Consider the following 14,814-nt stretch of genomic DNA (forward strand, 5'->3'; position numbering starts at 1 on the left):
CCTGCGATGCCCCTTCCTCGCCACGGCCCCCAGCCCTGCCCCTCAGACCCTCAGGGATGGAGCAGGGCCCGGGGGACAATCCCTCAGGGACGCTTCCCCCAGCCCCACAGAGGTGCTCATTCCTGCCGGCATTTGTTCTCTCCCCTCCAGCGTGCGTGCTGTGTGGCCAGAGTGCAGTGGACCAATTTCTCTACGGGCCGAAAGTAGATATGCAATTGTTCTGTGCCCATTTCTTCTGCATGGTGAGTCCCCTGGGGAACCCTCCTGCTGGCTGACATGCTCTCCCACCCATGGTCTCCTCATCACTCATCCTCTCGTGCCTTCTCTTCTGCAGATTTTTGCCAGCAAGTTTTTTTACCGTCAGGATGATGAATCAGGGGAGCTTAGAGTGGTCACTGAGGACATTCGCCACTTAGTGGAGCGGGCAGTGCAGGAGGTGAGGACCTGACCATATGAAGGGGATTTGTGTCAAAGAGGATTGGGGGAGCTTATTCCAGAGCCCAGGAAAGAAATCCCAGCCCCTCCAAGCAGCTCTGGGACAAAAGCCTTGCTCCCAGCAGCTCCACAGAGCTCCAGCCCAGGAGCCTCGTGCGCCGGGCGGATCTGTGGGCTGTGGCCCAGCAGCGGCCACATCCTGCGCCCTGCCCGGAGGCGTGGGGCTGGCTGGGGAGGCCCTGAGGCTGCCGCTGATGGGGGATGCTCTTCTCGTTCCAGCGATGCTTCGTCTGCGGGGAGAGCGGGGCCGCCATCAGCTGCTGCCAGGAGGGCTGCGACCGCAGCTACCACCTGCCCTGTGCCATCGAGGGTGAATGCATCACCCAGTACTTTCTTCCGTACAGGTACCACTTCTTCCCAACTTGCCCCCACCGAGGAAGGACCCAGCACTTCTCAACTCACCCATCCCTTCCCTCTCCCCCCCCAGGTCCTTCTGCAGGGAGCACCGCCCAGAGCAGGAGGTGGAGGCAGCTCTGGAGGAGGGCACCGAGTGCCTCATCTGCCTGGAGCCTGTGGAGGACAGAAAGTCCTTCCACACCTTGGTGTGCCCGGCCTGCAAACATGCCTGGTTCCACCGGGTCTGCATCCAGGTAGGAGCCGTTCCCTCGCGCCCGGGACACGGCAGGAGCTGGGCAGCACCAGGGCCTGACTCCTGCTCCTTTTGTTTCTGCTGCAGGGCCAGGGTCGGTACAACTCTCTTAGTACCTTCAGATGCCCTCACTGCAGAGACGGAATTGGCTTTCTCGATGACATGCTCACCATGGGCATCCGAGTGCCCGTGAGGTTGGTGTCCTGCCGGCTCACAGCACAGGAGGCTGCAAGCCCTGTGCCATGTCCGGGGCTGCCCCTGCAGTCCTGCCCCTCCGCTGTCCCGTCTGCCTGGGCTTCAGCTTCACGGAGGAGCTGAAAACCAGGCAGGAGGGAGGAGCAGGGCTGCCCTGCATCGGCCCTATGCCGGAGCAGCAGGGGCTCAGCCATTTCCCTTTCTCCATCAGATTGCCATCACAGGACAACGGGCCTCCAGTTGAAGCATTAGTCCAGAGGCACAGGCGCTGCGATGCCCGTGAGTGCCTTTGTCCCACAGGCAGGGAGCACGCCGAGGAACAGGGGTAAGTTGGCAAAGCAGCACCCTGGGCTCTGCACGGGATCTGTCTCACCAAGAGCTCAGAGCAGAAGGATGAGAACAGGAACTGTGCTGCACTATCCCGCTGCTGCAGTCACTTTGTCCTCACAGCCATGAACCCTTTTGCTTCCCCAGGCCCTGGGAAATGCTCCTGTGCAGCTCCTGCGCTGCCGTGGGCACCCACCGGCGCTGCTCCAGCGTCAGCACCACCAGGACCAGCTGGGTGTGTGAGAGCTGTACTGGTCAGGGCACCGGTAAGAGGCAAAGCACCTTCATGCCCCTGGGCTGGGGCCAGGGCCCAGGCAAGGCCTGGCAGCGGGTGCCCAGGTTGGGCTTGGCAGAGCCTCTCTGCCCCAGGAGAGCTGGGGGCACCACTCTGGCCTCTCCACTGTGGCCTCTGTGCCCCTGACATTCCTGCTTCCCCTTACAGACTCCAGTGACAGCTCAGAGCTCGCTGGCTCTGGCAATGGCAGCGGCTCAGGATCGGGGTCATCTCACCACTTGCCAGCACCAGAGAGCAGCAGCCCCAGCTCTGGTAGCCAGGTGTCATGGGGGTCATCGGACTCCCAAGTGCTTCGGGGCAGCAGCAGCAGCTCCAGCTCACCTGGGCCCGAGCACACACGACACCGCTCCCGGGTGCAACGTCGTGCCCAGACGCCTTACAGCCGGCCCAGAACACGCCGGGAGAGGAGCCACGCGCCAGCACCAAGGGCTGAGGGCAGCCCCCCCGGCCAGGCAGCGCTGGGGACGTCCCAGGGCTCCCCAGTGCCGGAGAGCAGCAGCCCCAGCACCGCCAGCCAGCTGCCAGCGGAGTCCTCCTGCCCCTCTCCAGCGCTCGAGAGTGGCAGCAGCTCCAGCCCCCGTGGGCCCGTGCGGAGGAGGCACCGCTCCCGCATGGAACGTCGGGCCCAAACCCCTTACAGCCGGCCCGGACGCAGACGCGGGACCAGCCGTGATCTGTCCCCAGGTGATGGATCTGATGCCCCTCCACCAGCGCAATAAAGTCGACTGTTGATCTCTGCCCTGGGAGATTCCACGCTCATTTGTCGGCTTCCTCCTCCTCTGCCTTTCTCCAGGGGCAGCGTTAGGGGCTGGGCCCAGAGGGTTTCTTCCCCCGGGGCCTGGCAGCCCCTTGCCCAGCCCTCCCTCCTTGCGGGCTGGCCTTGGCCGGCTGCCCAGTGCCATGGCCGTGTGCCTCGGGCCTCGCTGGCCCCGCAGCCGGCTCAGTCTCCCCGGGGAAGGTTCACACCAGGGGCAAAGCTACTTTTCTTTACAAGTTCTGCTCAGTGTCACGGCTGGAATTGTGACATGGAGACTGCTGTACAGAAGGGCATTCCCGTTGCCCAGCTCCGGGTCCTGTTGCCCACCCTGACTGCTGCTGTACCAGACCCATCCAACACACCATCAGCTCAGGCCACACAGAAGCTCCTAGGAAGGAATGTTGTCCCCGGCCTTCAGCAGCCCTTGGCACCTGTTCAGCCCAAGAGCAAACCTGGGCCTCTGCGCTTGCTCAGCCCCTTGTCGTGCTTTGAACTTGCCCGGCAGCCAAACCCCACGCAGCCAATCGCTCACCCTCCCCCTGCCTGGGAAATGGGGGACCAAACTGCAGGGACAAATTGCTCACCACCTGCCCGCTGATACCCAGCCCCTGCCCAGCCAGCGATCCCCAAAAACCGAGACCCTGCAATCGCAGTCCCAGATGCAAGAGAGAACCTCCTGCTTCCCAGCCGCCCCTCCTTGACACCCTGAGCATGACGTTACAGGAGATGGGATATGCCACTGGCGAATTTGGTGCTCTGGCTGCGCCCCCTCCGAGACCTTGATCTCTTACATTAACCCCTGTATGATCAGCATTCTTCTCATAGCAAATCCCGTACGCAATCCAAAACACGGCGTTATTCTGGCTACTAAGAAGATAAATCGTCCTCATCCCAGCTGAAACCAGGACTGGCTCCACCCCTTACGTTATACCATTTCTACACCATTTACGTTATGCTCAGGTTTCCAGTACATGCTAAGGAATCCCCATCCCATTCCCTGCTCTCAAATGTCTCCACAGATCTCATTCCCTTCATCTATGGGCCATCCCTCCAAAATGTGCAGGGAGATCATTTAGTCCATAACTCCGGCTTCCATCTCTCATGACAGTCTTTTAAGGCAGGAGGGATGAAGCGGAGTTGGCTGCGTCGGTGGAGCGGGTGACCTTGGGCTCAGCGGGACAATGGCATGAAGTCTCTGCCACAAGTGGAGCTGGTGCCTCTGGCGCGGTCCCTGCTCACAGTCTGCAGGCCGAAGGTGTCCATCTGCAGGGCGCTGCTGGGCACCAGGTGCTGCAATCAGCCCTGACCCTACCAAAGCTCATCTTTTCTATTCATGTGAGGCCGTTAGTGTAAGATCTGTCGTCCAGAGAGATGATGTGATGCAATAACTGGCCTGTCATTCGGTTGGAAAAATACCCTTGGGATCATCACGTTCAACCATCAGCCCGACTCTACAAAGTTCTCCCCTACACCATATCCCCCAACATCTCATCTAAACGACCCTTAAACACATCCAGGATGGCGACTCCACCACCTCCCTGGGCAGCTTCTTCCATTGTCTAACCACTGTTTCTGTGAAAATGTTTACCTCACGTCCACTCTGAACCTCCCCTGTTGCAGTTTAAGCCATTCCCTCTTGTTCTGTCACTAATTCCCTGTGAGAAGAGACCAGCACCAACCTCTCTACAATGTCCTTTCAGGGAGAGGTAGAGAGTGATGAGTTCTCCCCTCAGCTTACTCCTCCTCACACTCAACACTCCCGGCTCCTTCAATGGCTCCTCACAGGATTTATTCTCCAGGCCCTTCCCCAGCCTCGTTGCCCTCCTCTGCCCTCGCTCCAGCACCTCAAGATCTCTCTCGTATTGAGGTGCCCAAACCTGGACCCAACACTGCAGGTGTGGTCTCACCAGTGCAGACCTCCCTCCTTCTGCTGGTCACATTATTTCTAATACAAGCCAGGATGCCCTTGGCTTCCTTGGCCACCTGGGCACACTGCCGGCTCATGTTCAGCTGATTATCAATGAGAACCCCCAGATCCTTCTCTCCCAGACAGCTCCAGCCACTCCTCCCCATCCTGTAGCCATGCAGGGCGTGGTTGTGGCCCAAGGGCAGGACCTGGCACTTGGCCTTGTTGAAGCTCATCCCGTTGACACTGGCCACCGATCCAATCTATCCAAGTCTCTCGGCAGAGCCTCCCTGTCCTCATGCAGATCGACACTCCCGCTGCACTTGGTGTCACCTGCAAACTCACTGATGATCCACACTCTGTGTCCTTATCAAGATCATCAGTAAAGTTGTTCATCAGAATTTGTCCCAATTCCAAGCCCTGAGGTCACCACTTGTGACCGGCCGCCAGCTGGATTTAGCTCCACTGACCTCCTCTCTCTGGGACCGTCTATCCAGCCCGTGCTTGACCCAGCAGACCGTTCCTCCTCCAGGCCATGGGCAGCCAGTTTTTCTATGAGAATTCTGTGGGGAACTGTGTCAAATGCTTTTTGAAAATCCAGGTAGACAATATCCACAGCTTTTACCTCATCCAAAAGTCAGGTTGTTGGAGAATGGCTTGCAGACCAAGGCCATGGGTCTGTGCACGAGCTGATTATAGCCATCTGAGGTTAACAAAGGAAAAAACCCAGGGCACAGTTTTGCTAACAAGGAAAGAGATTCAGGGCTCACTTATGCTAACAACGGACTGTTATGTTAACAAGAGAGAAACTGAGGTACACAATGGCCTTGAGTGTGATGGTAAACAGCCTTGGGAAAGTAAGCAAGTCAGAGGAAGAAGGATGTTGAGACATACCTGAAATACCACAAGGGGCTGGGATATTATAATGTAACCCTTTAGATGTATCCAATAGATTTGTGAGTAGTATGCCTGATTATTGTAGAGTGCTTATATAAGGTGTGATTTCTTTCAATAAAGTGGAACCTTGCTCTATCATTCACATTGAATCGACTGCTTGCTTCCTCCATCCTCCTCAGTCAGGTCATCTTGTCGTAGAAGGAGATCAGGTTTGCCAGGCAGGACCTGCCTTTCATAACCCCATGCTGACTGGGCCTGATCCCCTAGCTGTCCATTATACGACTTGTAATGGCACCCAAGATGACCTGCTCCATGACCTTCCCTGGCACCGAGGGCACACTGACAGGTCTATAGTTTCCTGGACCCTCCTTTCTGCCTCTCTTGTAGATGGGTGTCACATTTGCCACCCTCCAGTCCAGTGGGACCTCCCCAGTTAGCCATGACCTCAGGTAAATCATGGACAGCGGCTTTGCGAGCACATCTGCCAACTCCCTCGGCACCCTTGGGTGTAACCCATCCGCTCCCACAGACTTGTGTGCATCCAAGGGGTGCAGCAGGTCTCTGACCACCTCCTGTTCCACTGTGCTGAGCTCAGCCTGCTTCCCTCCCCATCTCCCAGCTCCTGAGGCTGGGTGTCCGGGGAATAGCCAGTTCCACTGCTAAAGACTGAGGCAAATTAGGCCCTGAGCACGTCAGCCTTTTCCTCATCCTCACTTACCATGTTTCCCTCAGCATCCAGTAAAGGAGGGAGATTTTCCCTAATCCTCCTTTTCCTGTTAATGAATTTATAGAAACATTTTTTATTATCTTTAAACGCTCTAGCCAGGTTGAGCTCTGGCTGCGCTAAATGCCACAAGTGGTCCTTCCCCCCAAATTCTACGGGAGACGAGAGAAAAACCCTGATGTGCTTCACCTGGTCCAACACAGCTTGGTTGGCATTTGCAGGTTCTGGCATCACTTGGCAGCTCCATTTGCAGTGGGACAGGTCTCCTTGGCTTGTGTCTCCACAGCCAATCGGCCATCCCAAGGCCCAGCAGGTCCAGTACCTCTCCTGCAGGGCACTGGCACACACCAACATCTGGTTCTGTGACCGGAAGCGAAGGAGAGGAAGATTAGAAAAAACAGCAGCTCCAAGTGGGACACAGGGAAGGGACAAACCCAGGCCGTGACATGCATCTCAGCCTCAGCCCACAGGAGCCCCAGGCACAGTCACAGCAGCGGCAAAGCACCACAGCGTGTTCAGAAGCAGTGCTGGGGAAAGGGCAGCTTGCTTTCCTTATGCCTTGTGCAGCACTGAAGGGACAAGCTGGTCTCCTCGCCACTGCCCGGCCAGCGGGTGCAGCTCCCTGCAGCACACGGCTGTGCCAGGAGGTGCTGGGGCAGCCTGAAGGCACCAGCTCCGCTGGGCGAGGAAGTTACAAGCCTGCGGCAACACTGCCCACGGGCAGTGAGCATGGCCAGCACAGCCCAAAGCCCCACAGCTACAGTGATCTTTGAAAGGGCACTTCCTTCAGCCCTGCTGCTCCTGCAAGGTGAACAGGTACCACGTGCCTTTACATAGGGGTGACTGCAGCAAATGGGTGCAGACTCGGTCTGCTCCAGGCAGATAAGGTACTCTAAAGTGCTAACGTCTGCCCCGGGGCCTTTTCAGTAAGAAGCCCTTGGAGACACAGGCTGCCACACTTGTGCCAGCCAGAAGAGGAGAGGTCAGCATGTCAGTGATTCTGGCTGAACTGCCTCTCGTCACAAAGTCGGGAGGAAGAGTTTCATTTTTTTGGTGCTACATCTCTTTGTGCTTCCCTTTCCTGGAAAAACTCAAGGTGATGGTTGGAGCAGTAACACAGAAAGGGCACGTCCCAGGCTCCATCAGGGTCCCTACGCTATAGGAATGGGAAGGTCTGGTCCCCCAACGCCACCCGCAGCTCCCTGCAGGGGGAGCAGGGGGTTACCTGGGAAGCACCGATGCCTGTTCCACGACCTGCTCTGTCAGCTGAGGACAGACAGAGCAAGTCCGAGATGGACATCCAGACAGACAGGGGCTTGTACAAACCAAGGAGCTTCAGCCAGAAAATACTGAAGAGAGGCCAGAGTCCCAAACACCCTGAGAGTAGAGCATGTGATAAATGGGACGATGGAAAGGAGGAAAAGGGTTCCCGAAGCCCCCAAGGCTTTTCCACGGGGCAGGAAAAGTCAGAGAGCAGGTAGCATTGCTGAGAGTCAGGGCAGCTGTAAGTGAGCCCGGCTCATGGGCTCAGAAAAGCAGAGCTGTAACTCGTACTGAGCGACAAGATTTGCTCAGCTAAGATGTGTCAAACACTCAGTAAAAGAGCAGTTCTGCTTTGGCCTGTGGTTTTTTTTCCCACTGGATGAATAATCTTTTCTATGGAGATGCAATCAGGAACCCAACTCCAATTTGCTGGGAACAGCCTTTCCTCTGATCAGGAACCTGGAAATCTCAGCTCAGCCACTCACAAGTTTCTAGCTCGCAGGGAGATGCTTAGAACAGCGCCGCAGATCAGACACCACAAGCAGTCACTGCAAAAATCAGGGAAAACCAGAGCTGCTGCTTGCCAGCAGAGCAGTTTAGTTGAGGAGCAGAGCAAAGGATCCTCCTGTCGCTGATCCCTTGACAGTCTGCAGCTGCTTTCCATCCCTCATCGCCACCCAGAGTGAGAAGGCTGAAGGGGTTCAGTTCTCCTGGAGTCGGGGCCAGATAACGGGCACTTGTCACCGCACATCTGCACTTTGGACTTGTCCACATCTGAATGACACAACCACTGCTGTGTAACACAACGCAACACAACACCCAAAGTCTGTCCTAACACTTGACAACCACGCCTAGAGGGCACAGCTCATGAAACAGCAGGGACAGACCTGAAACAGAGATCTGCCCAGGGCAGGGAGGGGAACGGGGAGGAAGATGCCGTGCTGGAAGCTCTGGGCTCCTGACGCTAACAGCAGCGCGGGCGCAGTCTGGACAAAAAGCTCTGCCTGCTGCATTCCCATGGAGTAATTAGCGGGTGGTTTCACTTTCTGTATGTGTGAGGTTGTCCTGTCCCTTGCTAGAGGGGTGTGTCTCGTGCAGATGGGCAGTAGGGGACGTCCCAATTCCCTCAGCCCTGGCAAATCAAAGCTGTGTCCTAATGACAGAAAGCAGAGCTGAGCTGAGAGATGGGAGCACTGGGAAAGCCACGGCCTAACGGCCAGGACAGAAGAGCAGAGCTCTCCAGCCTCCATCAGAAGGGGCCACTCCCAAAGTGCCTCCTGCCCTCTGGTCAGTAAAGCCGTCACTTACAGAGCGGGGACATCTCTGAAAAAGGGCCCGAAACCTCCACTACGAACAACAGATGAGCCGCAGATGTCCTCAGCACAGGGTTGGCTGCGTTACTGACAGCCAGGGAATTCACTAAACGCAGTTTGACTCATTTGCCTGCTTCATCTAGAGCACTTTTAAATCCCCATACACTGATCCAAGGTGCCAGAGGTATTTTAACCCTTGAGAACCCAAGGGTGCTAAACCCTGGTTAAGAAAGCAATTTTAAAGGTGCAAATCTCTCTTCCTTCAGTGTGTAAGGAACGGTGAATGAACTGCTCATCCAGCCCGGCTACCAGCTCTTGATACAAGGAGGATACATTGGGCTCCATCTTGCTTAAAATACTGAGCTGAATCAGCAGATCCTGTCCTGGAGGAAGAGGGGACCCTGCCCTGAACCTCTGTGCAGCCCCAAACTGCTGCTGCAGGTTAAGGGCCAGAAGCAGAACACAAAGAGACCAAAGAATAAGGTGATATAAACTGCTGGATTTGGAGGACTGGTATCCCCGTACCAAAAGACCCTGGGCTAAAGGATTGTTCCTTCAAGTACAAGAGGTCCTACAGTCAACGCCCTTGTTTTCTCCAGGGTTTGGTCACCAGAGAGCTGCCCACCAGCCCCGGGACAGAAGAGCACATCTCCCTCCCGGGGGGGCAGCTCTCACTGCCACACTGCTGCCCAGGGAGGACAGGGTCAAGACAGCTGCAAAAAGTTCATGGGACTTCTCAAAGCTGAAAAAAAAGGAAAGAGAAATTAACCAAGATCTTTTTGCCAGGTTGTCTGTGACAAGAGCCGTCAGAACATGAATGGGTGATGGACAGCTGCGGAGAACTGTCAGGATTCGACAAAAGAGTTCAGACAGCATGAAATCAGAATGAGAATGAATATTCACCAAAAAAATCACTTAGTCATTCGATCTGCCCATGAGGTACCTCTGTGTCACAGGGTAAATATCCCATTCCGCTGCCCAGAGCCAGACCAAGAGCACTCCTTTCCCGAAGATGACTGCCACAGGCCGCGGCAGGGTGAGGATGGACACCATCTCTTCTCCAGCTGGTGAACCTGGGGAAGAGGAGCTCCCTCGGGTCCGACACAAGGACTCCGGCAGGTGTTCGAGCGGGCGGTGCTGCTCACGCTCAGCTATGGCCGGATGGGCTCATGGGCTTGTCAGAGCCACAGCGGCAGCTAAATCCAAACCTCAGCCACCCCGACCTTCCTCATCTGCTCTGGTTTCATAGAGGTAATGTGAGTTTGGAAAATAACTCCACACCACTCAGCTTTTGTGCCAGGGATCCCATCTTCAGTAGGGTTGTCCCTCTTTCCTTACAGAAAATGCAAAGGGCAGTGGGGAGACGGAGCAACTTGTTTCCCATCCATGGGGAGCATTTGTTCAGCCCTCCAGCACTGGGAAGCAAATTATCTCTTGGTGCGAGGGCACAGAGTCCAGCACAATTCTGCCAGCAAAGAGCTTGGCCCAGGTCTCCCTTCGTGATCCCTGATTTCTAACAAGCATCCCATTGCTGACCCGGGATTCAGGAAAGGGGCACCCACACAGCTGAGGAGACCCAGGCTCCCGCTCCCTCCTCCTGCCTTCCACAGCAGGCCTAACACCCAGGGAAAAAAAGATCTGGGAGACACCAGACATAACATCTCCTTTAGTCTTACAGCTGCCCTGTTCTTTCCCCCATGTCATTACGGTCAAAGTAGAAGGCACTTGGTGTCCCCCCTGCGGGTCCATTCTCCACAAGGTTTTGAAGGGCAGCTCGGCAGCAGAGCTCCATGGAAATGGAGCCAGCTCTGAGATCTGCATCCCCAAGCTCAGTGGCAAGTGGGCAAGCCAAGTCTTGACAAAACGTCAGTCTTCCCCAAGAAGCCACCAAGGACACAATTCCCGTGCCCTCTGCCCTGTGCTCTAGCAATTCCCTTTGTCACATCCAAGGTCCGCGGTGTCTGACGGTGCGGTTCGACTGCTGGAAGCTGGTGGCTACGGTTCAGGTAGCTGTGCGTTTGGACAGGCACAGCCTCGTCCCGCTGGGGCTCTGCTGTGACAGCCCAGAGCCAGACGTCTGTCCATGCTGACACAGGGGAGATGTAGTCCCCAACTAGCACCCCCAGCACACAGCACTAACAGACAATTCTTAAAGAATTCCCATTTCTTCTTAGCAAGGAGGGGTGTGTTTTCATACAACGGCTTTCCCGCCAGCTCACTACAGCACATCAGTGGTCTGCACTTCACTCCCTTCCCAGTACTTGCTGACAGACCACGCTGGGAACAGATTTCCCAGGTCAGAAAAATCAGAGCCACGTAAGACACATTTGCTTTCATCTCCTGCCTCAACAACAACTTGTGCCAGGACTGCGTGGTTAAAACTGATGCCAGGTTTATGGTACGGGATGTCCCACTGGGGATCACGGATGGGGCAGCAGCAGAGGGTGCCACCAATGTTCTGGCTGCCCTGAACAAGTCCCAGACTCTGCCACAAGCACCGTAGGACCATAAAAGAGACAATCCCTGACCCAGAATAATCATGAACTGTGTTATAAGCTTGAACTCAGATGAAGACATCTAGTTTTACCCTTAAGGAATACTTTATCCTGAAGGATCACAAAAATTGAGCAGACCAACCTCAGACAAAAGGCCAAGGCTAGAAAGGGACACCCTAAGACACAGTCAGAGAGACCCTGGCTGTAGTGAGGGAATAAACAAGTCACACAAAGGCAAAATCCCTCTGCCATTTACTTTCCAGAAATCCGCAACAACGGAGATTTAGTCCACTATCCCAGGGCTTGTCTACACAACAACCTCTGCAGCCCGGGGCACTGCAGCCCTGCATTCGAGTACGTGCACACCCAGGGTGTGCAGGCTGGCAGCTGGAACCTTTGCATACTTGTCTCTCCATGGCTGCTGGAACATTCTGGCTCCCCAACCCTACGCCCTGGTTCTGCAGTAACTCCCCATACGGGCAAACTACAGTTTCAGGCACATCCCACTGCCTGCCCAGGATGGAATCCCCAAAGTGCCACTGTTCCCTATTCCGTTTTCCCGCAGGAAACAATGGGATAGAGAGGAATGTGTGCAGGCCCTTCGGCAATGCACGCAGCCGAGCCACACAGGAGCAGCTGCTGTGACGTGGGAGATGCTGAGACACAAGCGAGACCTCTGGGGCTGTCAGCTGCCAACTCAACACCTGGCAATGACAGAAGTGGTAAAGGACATTCTAACTGCTCTTAAAATACCAAAATGCCAAATCTCTTCCTGCCAAGATACTGAGTTTCTCCAATAAGCTGGAGGTTAAAAACAATCCTGCCAAATCACTGATGATTTCATCAAATATACAGAGAGCTCGAGGCTGAAGGCTCTATTCTGCTTGACAAGCAAAGCAGACGCACTGAGAGGGAGGGAGGAAAATACATTAAGGACAGACTGAGTGAGAGGGTATCAGAAAACATCTTGATTTTTCAGAAATTCTTCTTTATGATCTCAAAAGCGTATGCAAGTGTGATGGCTTGACTTTGGATAAACGCCAGGTATCCACCACGTCGCTCTATCACTTCCCCCCCGCCCCTTTTCCCCTTGTTTTCTCAACAGGGCAAAGAGGGGAAAGAAGATAAACCAACCCCTGTGGGTAAAACAAAAGCAGTTTTAATATAAGCAAAGCAAAGATCTGCACGCGGAAGCAAAAGCAAACAGATTTATTCTCTCCTTCCCATGGACAGGCGCTGTGGGGCCTTCTCAGGAAGCGGGGCTCCAATACGCGGAGTGGTTGCCTCGGAGGACCAAGGGTGACCCCATCCCCTTCCTCCTTTCTCCCAGCTTTATACTGAGCAGACGTCACATGGTATGGAATATCCCTTGGGTCGGTTCGGGTCAGCTGTCCTGGCTGTGTCCCCTCCCAAGATCTTGCCCACCCCGTCCCACTGGGGGAAATGTCAGAAAGAGCCTTGGTGCTGTGTGAGCACTGCTCAGCAGCAGCCACCACACCAGGGTGCTGCCAACACCCTGCAGCTCCCAGCATAAACCACAGCACCGTGAGGGCTGTTACAGGGGAAAACCGATTCCAGTTCAGCCAGACCCAGCACAAAGGCACGTAGGGGCAATCTTTGCCTGGCTGCTCTTGCCAAAACCAACTGGAGGTCGACAAAACTCAGCACTAGGGTGGGCCTGCACTATCAGCACACACACAAACGTGTCTCACCCCAAGGAAACAAGTCCCCCGCCCTCAGAAACCTGCAGGAGGTGGGTTTGGTAGCCACTACACCCAAAGGCACTGGTTAGAAACTGTAACCAAGGCACAGCCAAGACACCAATCTAACACCAATCTAAAATCACAGAGCAGTAAAAATTCAGCTTTGGTCTAGAAAAAAGCCCCACCACTATTCTGCACGGTTTCTCTATCGCTGGATCAGTTGTATCAGGACTCGTTGTACCAGTACAATGTTTGAAGGCTTCACCACATGCCAGACTTCATCAGCGTCACGCACGATGGACAGCACTTCCCATCTCCAAAGCACACACCGATGTGAAGGGATGTCGCCTGCAGGAAACGTGACCAGGGACACCCGGCACAGCGACTGCAAGGCCAGAACAAGCAGTGACCCGGGATGGGAACAGCTGGCCAGGGAGCAGCCCTGCAGGAACAGGCCTGGGAGCCGCAGGGAACCAGAAGCTGGATGCACACCCTGTCTCATAAAATGACAGCAAAGGTCCCCGGGCTCTCTGAGCCGGAGCAGAGCCTCCAAGGCACGAGCAGCCACCCCTCAGCTCTGCCCAGCACTGAGGAGGCTGCTGGGCACTCGGCTCCACGGGAGCCAGCTCACGGGCTGATCCACCGGCAATCTAGGAAGGGCCACGGACACTTAGGAGAAGTTTGGGGCCAACAGAACCGTCCAGTCTTGGGAGGAACTGGGGTCTGCATTTCTGCAGCAGAGCACCAAAGAGACACAGCACAAAGACAGCCAGGAAGCTGAGGAGCAGCAGCTCTGCTGAACGTCGGCCGTGAGCAAGGTGGGAAACAGCAGATTCCAACAGCAGCAGGGACGCTCCAGGTTAGAGCTCAGGGAAAACTTTCCCATGAAAAGGCTGATGGAGCCCTGGCAGAGGGTGCTTACGGGAGAGGTGGAGACTGCTGAGGATGAAACAAACATCTTGCAAGAAGAACACGAGCACACCTGACCCTGCTTGAGGCCAGACGAGGCGACAGCCCACGGCCCCGTCCGAGCCCACGGAGCTGCGTGTGGCAGCCCTGAGCCTCCCCACGGGGCCCTGCAGAGACACTGCAGAAGGACAGAGCTCACCCCGCTGACCTGGGACAGAAACGCAGACACGTGCCCAGGAGACCTCCGGGCACAAGGGCAAAATTCTCAGGCCACTGAACAAACCTCAAAACCAGAGGCTTACTGAACTGTTTACCTGCCCCTCCTTTTAGAATTCCTCCACACACACAGTTTTAATCTAACTCCAGGAATGTGAAGTATGTGTAAGAATATATTCTTACAGCTGCTATCTCCATACTACAGGTTTAACAGTGAACTCTGTACACTGCCTTAGAACTCCAAAATTAATTCCCACACTCCTCCTACTTTCTTATTTCTTCACACACACACACACACACACACATACCCATCCCCATGGAATTGTAGTGAAAAGCAAGATAAACAAAGATGATCAGATGAAGGCCACAAGCTGAAACATGAGAGATCTGCTATCAGCAGGGTTAAATACATCAGGGAGGAAGGAGATACATTGACAGCTGAAAGGTTTGTTCCTTTGAGTTTGTTTTTACTGCACATTTTCTGCTAGATCCACTTTTGAGAAAGTCAGGGTGCAATAAACAGAGTCATTCTCTGTGGGGGTTATTGATGAGGAAAAAAAGTAGTTATAATAGTATTGATTTGGGGTGAACTGGTAAAAAGGGACAATCAATAGAGCTGAGTCAGATATAAACCAGGAGGAGTCACACCAGTCATGACAGGAGTGTTACAGGAGCCAAATCCTGGTACCAGCTGGGAAGGGAAGAAGCTCTAAGTGGGATCCCCAGTGTA

General features: G+C 54.9%; 1 pseudogene; it reads left to right on the forward strand.

Annotated features, from left to right (window-relative positions):
• The first annotated feature begins 209 nt into the window (after window positions 1–209).
• Window positions 210–14,814, forward strand: part of LOC141972319 (acrosin-like) — a 30,733-nt pseudogene continuing 16,128 nt past the window's right edge.

Source organism: Athene noctua, chromosome 32 (assembly GCF_965140245.1).
Source record: "Athene noctua chromosome 32, bAthNoc1.hap1.1, whole genome shotgun sequence".
Lineage (NCBI taxonomy): Eukaryota > Metazoa > Chordata > Aves > Strigiformes > Strigidae > Athene > Athene noctua.